This window comes from Lycium ferocissimum, chromosome 5 (genome assembly GCF_029784015.1).
Source record: "Lycium ferocissimum isolate CSIRO_LF1 chromosome 5, AGI_CSIRO_Lferr_CH_V1, whole genome shotgun sequence".
Lineage (NCBI taxonomy): Eukaryota > Viridiplantae > Streptophyta > Magnoliopsida > Solanales > Solanaceae > Lycium > Lycium ferocissimum.
The window spans coordinates 35028328-35035111 of record NC_081346.1 but is presented as its reverse complement, the minus strand read 5'-3'; positions in this window follow the sequence as shown (position 1 = coordinate 35035111).

The following is a 6784-nucleotide window of genomic DNA, read 5'->3' as shown; positions in this document are numbered from 1 at the left end:
TGAGTATGCGGCCGCACATTGCCTAATTTTCCTGATTTCGCGGAAATGCGTTTCTTTCGATTCGTTTCACCTCCAATCCTTATGGAACCTCCTTGGCACTTGTATAAAACCTCATTAACCATCTAAGGGGCCCTATAGATCCCCGCTCAAGGAAATGCTAAGCAATGTATAACTCAAATGATATGAAATTTTCCCAAAACATGACTCAATGTCCCAATCTTTGAACAAACTTACTTCCGTCGCTTCATATGACTCTGAAACTTCAAGGTACATACTTAGAATTAGTAAATACCATCCAACCTTAAAAGAGCTTCCTGTACACTTTGGGCGTACGTTAGTTCAGTCATAATGCAAACGACACGAAATTTCCAAGGTGTAACAGAATCTAAAGTCTCAGCTGCTGAAGATGAATACCGTAGATGTGTTGATGTCTCCCAGGCAACTGCAAATGATTCAGTTGACATAGAAGAGAAGAGGCGACATTTAGAGGCTAACCTTCAAGACTTAGTCAATTATAAGTTCCATTTAGATTAGCTTACATGAAATATTTTTTTTTGCTCTCCTTTTGTTTTCTTGCATTTGATTAATTGATGTTCTTGACAGTAATAAGAGCTTCTTGCGCATTGCTTTATACTGCAATTCTCGTTGATATTTCTTTTGCGCTTCAATATCAAGGATCATTTACTTGTTTCGTTACATATTGCAGTTGTATTAGGCTTCACTTTCTCTTAAACATTGTTGCTCACGTCTCAAAGTTCTTACTGAGGGGCGGCTTTAAATGCGACACGCTCGATAGTTTCATATTCGCTTCACCAAAAAAAAAAAAAAAAAAAAATATATATATATATATATATATATATATATATTTTGGCAACGAAATGTCGAATTCACGAGCCATTTAATTCTTTGGAGCTTAGACTTCTAAATCTAGCATATATAAAAAAAAATTCAGAGTTAGAAACCATTTGAATCATCCTAGATAAATTTGGGAAGTCGGCTTTACATGCTAAAATGCCAGTAGATTCGGTTTCGCACAGTTTTGCCAAAAAATTCATATTTCGATGTAGGAAAGTCGAAATCATGAGCTGTTAAATTCTTTGGAAACTAGACTTAGAAATCTAACAAATATCCAAAAATCAAAGTCAGAAACCATCTGAATCGTCCTAGATAAATTCAGAAAGTTGACTTTACATGCCAAAACACTGATAGTTTCAGATTTGCCCGGTTTCGCCAAAAAAATTCATATCTCGATGTAGTAACGTCGAAATTACGAGCGTCAAGTTCTTAGGAAATCAGACTTCGAAATCTAACACATGTCCCGAACTCAAAGTTGGAATCCATCTGAATCACCCCAGATAAATTTGAGAAGTCAACTTTACATCTTTGAAACACTGATAGTTTCAGATTCGCGCGGTTTCGTAAAAAAATTCATATCTTGATGTAGGTACATCAAAATTATGAGCTATCAAATTCTTAGAAAACTAGACTTTGAAATCTAACACATGTCCTAAACTCAAAGCCAAAACCATCTGAATCTTCCCAGATAAATTCGGGAAGTCAACTTTACATGCTAAAAATCCAATATCTCCGTATTCGTGCAGCTTTTGCCAAAAAATTCTGTAACACTCCAAAAGTTTTTTTTTCTAATACTTGAATTTTCGATTGATCATATCTTAAGAGTAAGGATATATTTACTTTGCACTCCCTACGTGAATTTGGCGATATATGAAAATTGCTTACTTTAGATTGTGTTAATATTTACAAGGGGGTTTCGTGATGTTGTTATGTTCACCACTTATCATCCTCTTGATAAATTTTTATGAAATACAATAGATATATAAAAGTGGGCAGCCACCTTTTTTTTATTTTTTATTTTTTCTTTCATCCTTATCCTAGGGAGTATATAACATCTTTTCTGGGTTCTGATCCTCTCCACAGCCTCCAATTTCATTTTCTCCAAGAAAATAAAACTCCAAAACCTCTCTCCACTCATCAAATTCTCCCACTAAATCAATCATCAAGACTTGTTTTGGTTAAGCCACAAAAAACTCCACACGATTGAGGTAAGTTCAGAACCCGTTTCAGCATTTTTCCTTGTATAAAATTTAGTTTTACGTGATGCAAGCTGTTCTAGAAAGACATTTCATAGCCCTACAACTTTTGTTCAGGCTCCAAAACCCAGTTTTGCTATTATTTACTGGAAAAGGGGTGATGAAGTATAGGGCAGGTGTTGCCCAGACTTCTCTTTTGCAAACCTTACATGTACTGTTGTTAGTATTTTGAGCATATCTTTTTGTACAAAACTGCTATATGAGTGATTTGTATTTCTCTAAAACCCCAAGACATATATCTACAACTTTTATTAAGGTCATAAAGTCTATTTTTGCTGTTTACCCCTTTGAAACTGAGAGACAATACAAGACAGTAGTATTGTCCAGAATTCTTGTTTTGTTAGTTTAGGGTGATTTTCATTGATTTCATGTTTAGTTTCGACGTGCTGAAACCATTGAACTTAAATAGATATTTGATTGTGTATTAAAGGTATATATGCTCTTGTACAAGCTAAGAGGAATTGTTTGACGAAGTGGACTTTGGTTGGTCTATGGCGTAGACGATTTGAATTCCGCGAGTTGTGGTAGAACTTGTTGTGTGGTAAAACATCAAGGTTTGTGTATAAACTTGAACTTGGAATATCTTTATTTTCTGAAATTTTTGAAGTATCTTGATGTGTTGTTTCCTTTCTCTTCATCTTATATCATTGTATGGTTATTATCTCAAGTATTGCAAAATATTCGCTAAATAGCCCACTTGCAGGAATTGCTCGATCATTTTGCATTCTTGTTGGGACTTTGTCCTTCTTGTTGCGGTGACTTTGTCACCGATATCGGCATGCCTCTTGATTCAGATCTTTCCCATCTTGACTTTGGATTTACATTTCGTCTTGATGATGGACTTTTGTCCATTTTCGAGTATGAGTGGAAAGCCACTTTCAACATGGCTCTTGATTCTCTTGATTATTGAGTGACGACCCTACTTGATTTGGGGCTTCGGTCCATCTTGATATTGATTATGCTTGCTGTGATGGCATGATGTACATATTGGGCGAAATTTGGTTATTTGACAACCTCTCTTGAATTGATTTATAAGCTTTCTTGACACTTGAGCCTTCGAATATTGATATCGATATTTTGAAACTCTTCAAGGTCTGATATTTGATGCTTTTGATATACTTGGTTACTTGACTTATTATTATCTTATTGAGCTACCTATGACGGATAAGGGAATTGGAGAATCTAATGGCTCCAAGCCCAAAGTTTATACGCCACTAAGCTTTATGCTTAGCGATAGTTGTTTTCTATCGTAGGTAATGTACGGGAAGAGATTGAAGATGACCATTTGGAGTAGAATTTTTGGAAGCCTTAGTGAAGATCACATTTGCACATGCATCTAGGTCTTGTAAAATTTTGGGACTTGTACATGATCCATATGTCACACTTATGTATGTAATTTTAGAGGCTTGTTGGACACAAGACCATATGCTTGTAACTTGAACTTGGTGACTTGTTTTGCTATTTTCAGGTGTGCTTTTAACCCAAGTCATGCCATGTACTGGGTTTAAATTTTTCCTTGTAATTATGTACAAAGGAAGATACTAGTTTTCTGTGATAATTGCAAGTTTGAGTTTCGTGTATAATGTGAACCTGCAGTGGAGTTGATTGGAAAATATAATTTCAAAATGAAGTTTCTTAAATGTGTTGACTATTTGAGGAGGGCGTTACCATTTTAAATTGACACTCTGATATTGTATTTCATCTAAGAAATTTTTTGGAGTGTATAATGGAAAAAAAATGCCGCACTTTCAACCTTTTTTAGCATGGGCCTATTTCCGCTATTAAATATTTTTGTGAATATCTTTTGGCATAAATTTCTTTTAAACGTTGTAAGTGTGAAATTAGCTTTTGTTTCGTAAGTGGCATCCTCCCAAAGAGGATGCTACAAATTCATATCTTGGCATAGGAATGTCGAAATCACGGGGCTCTTGTTCCATTGGAAATCGGACTTCTAGGTCTAAGATATATCCAAAATTCAGAGTTGAAACATTCGGATCGTCCCAGATAAATTCTAGAAGTCCACCTTAGATTTTTTTTAATTTAATTCCAACTTGAAGACTCGGCGGATTTGAATAATTGAACTTGTAGGCATGGTGGATTTGCACTTTCAACTTGAAGACTTGCTGGATCTGAAGACTTCAACTTGCAGACATAGTGGATTTAAAACTTCAACCTAAAGACTGGCGGATTTGAAGACTTCAACTTGCAGATGCATTGGCTTTGGACTTTAACTCGAAGAATTGCCGGATTGGAGGCCTTCAACTTGAAAATCACAGATTTGGAGACTTCAACTTGTTGATTTCACCTTTTGCTAAGAGACTACAGTCATCCCATTCAAGAAACCTATTTTCCATGGAGATTTTCCCCCATTAGACCATTGGTATTTAGTGAAGGTCCAAATTTCAATAATAAGGATATTTGTATGTACGATCTGCATATGCCTTGTCAGGCGGATTTCATTTTATCATACTTTACTCAAACAACACATAGTGTGACATTTTTTTTAACTCATGAGATTGAGCTTAGAATAAAATTCTAAGCAGCTTACGTACCTCGATGAAAAGGATCAAGTTATTCCGGAGTTCAGAAAAATGAGTTCTTTTTATTTGGCCTAATTTTTGCCTAGGCGGCCCCTTGTGAGGTTTTCAACCTAGCGGGCCATTTTTTTTCTTTTTCAGTCCTAACTTTTTCTTAGGTCTCCTCTCACAAGGTTTTCAACCTAGCGGATATTTTTTTTAGGGCGGTGCATAGTTTATGCTCTTGCGGGCCAGGAATAATATGCATTTTATACTCGTACGTCAAGGAGCATCATCTTGCTTCAAGGGTAGTATTTCTTTAAGAACTTTACAATAATAGGACCAATTCTCATGCCATCTGTATCAACAAGCTTGTAAGCACCACTTGAATACGTTTCTTATACGACATATGGTCCATCCCATTTTGAGGTGAATTTGCCCCTAGACTTATGGGAAATGATGATAGGTCTTCTTACTGTCAGGACTTGATTTCCAAGTTGGAAGGACCTCAAGCAAACCTTTTTGTTAAAGGCGCGAGATAGACGGGCTTGATAACATTCAAGATTATGTTGAACTTCCCCTCTTCTCATCAAGTGCTTCTAACTCTACATGACGCAATCGAGCATTTTCTTCTTCGGTAAACCCTTTTTGAATAGCAAGTTGCAAAGAAGGTATTTAGCGCTCAAGTGGTAGAACTGCTTCAACTCCATAAGCAAACGAGTATGAGGTCTCTTGCGTTGGTGTGCGATAAGTCGTTCTTTATGCCCATAAAGCTTCTTCCATTCATTCATTCCAATCTCATTTAAACTTGGAGACAACTTTCTTCAACAAGTTACATAAAGTCTTATTGAATGCTTCAACTAGACCATTGGCGGAAGCATGATACATAAAAGATTTACGCTGCTTGAACCCGAAGAGGGCACAAATCTTGCTGATCAATTTTTTATCAAACGACTTGCCATTGTCCGTTATTATGTAATGGGGCATGCCAAAGCGGTAGATGATAGCATGCCAAAGCGGTAGATGATATTTACTCGGATGAAGTTAGCAACATTCTTCTTCTTTACTTCTTTAAGAGCGACAGCTTCAGCCCATTCTGAGAAGTAATCCGTTGCAGCCAAGATGTACAAGTGCCCACTAAAAGATTTTGGCAACGGACCAACGACATCCAATCCCCAAGCATCAAATAGTCAAGATGTGATAGTCGGGTGTAATGCTTTAGGAGGCTGATGTATAAAATTTGCATGGAACTGGCAAGCTTTGCATCTTCGAGCGTAGTCCAAGCAATCTTTCACCATCGTTGGCCAATAAAATCCCATTCTTTTTATATGGAAGTGGATCTTCGTTCCAGATTGATGTGATCCACACACTCCTGAATGTGCTTCTTGCAAAGCCCGAACTGCTTCATCCTCCCCCAAACAACGCAAAGAATACTCCCTCAAATGATCTTCTGTATAAAGTATCCTTGTAGTAAAGGAAATGAAGTGCACTATGACAGATTTCAGTTCTTCTTTTGGGTTTTCTGGGAGTATCCCATAACTCAAGTAGTCATGATGGGTTGTTGCCAGTCTTCATTTGTTGCTTGTAAATAGCGACGAGATGTTCAAGCTCATTTTTTGCGCCTTCATCCATATCTGGCAGGGGCACTATCCATTTTTGGCAGATAGTAACTTGCGCTTGATCCGGCAGAGTTAGCTTTGAAGCTAGAGCAGATAAGCATCAACTTTCTTATTTTCCTTCCTTGAAACGTGCTGAAGAGTCACATCACCAGGCCATCGTATCAACTTCTGAGAATAGCCATGATAGGGGAGTAATTCGGGATTCTTAACTACATAGCTTCCCAAGAGTTAATTGATCACCAATTGAGAGTGATATGATTCTCATTGGCTCGAGTGCATTTATAGAGCCTATGATTCGTGGTGAAGCTCAACTTAGAGTCTATGATCTTCATTGGAGCTTATTCACCACATTTGGAGCGTTTCAAAGGGCCTCAAGTGTGTATTTCCACACTACACACTTAATGATGATCAACGAAGAGAGCTAAGTCTCTACAAACTTCATTGAGGTGGAATCCTGTCACGCCCCGAACCTGGGCCTGGACGTAACACGACACCGGTGCCCATCTACGTGACCGAGCGAACACCGTAGGTGACTAAA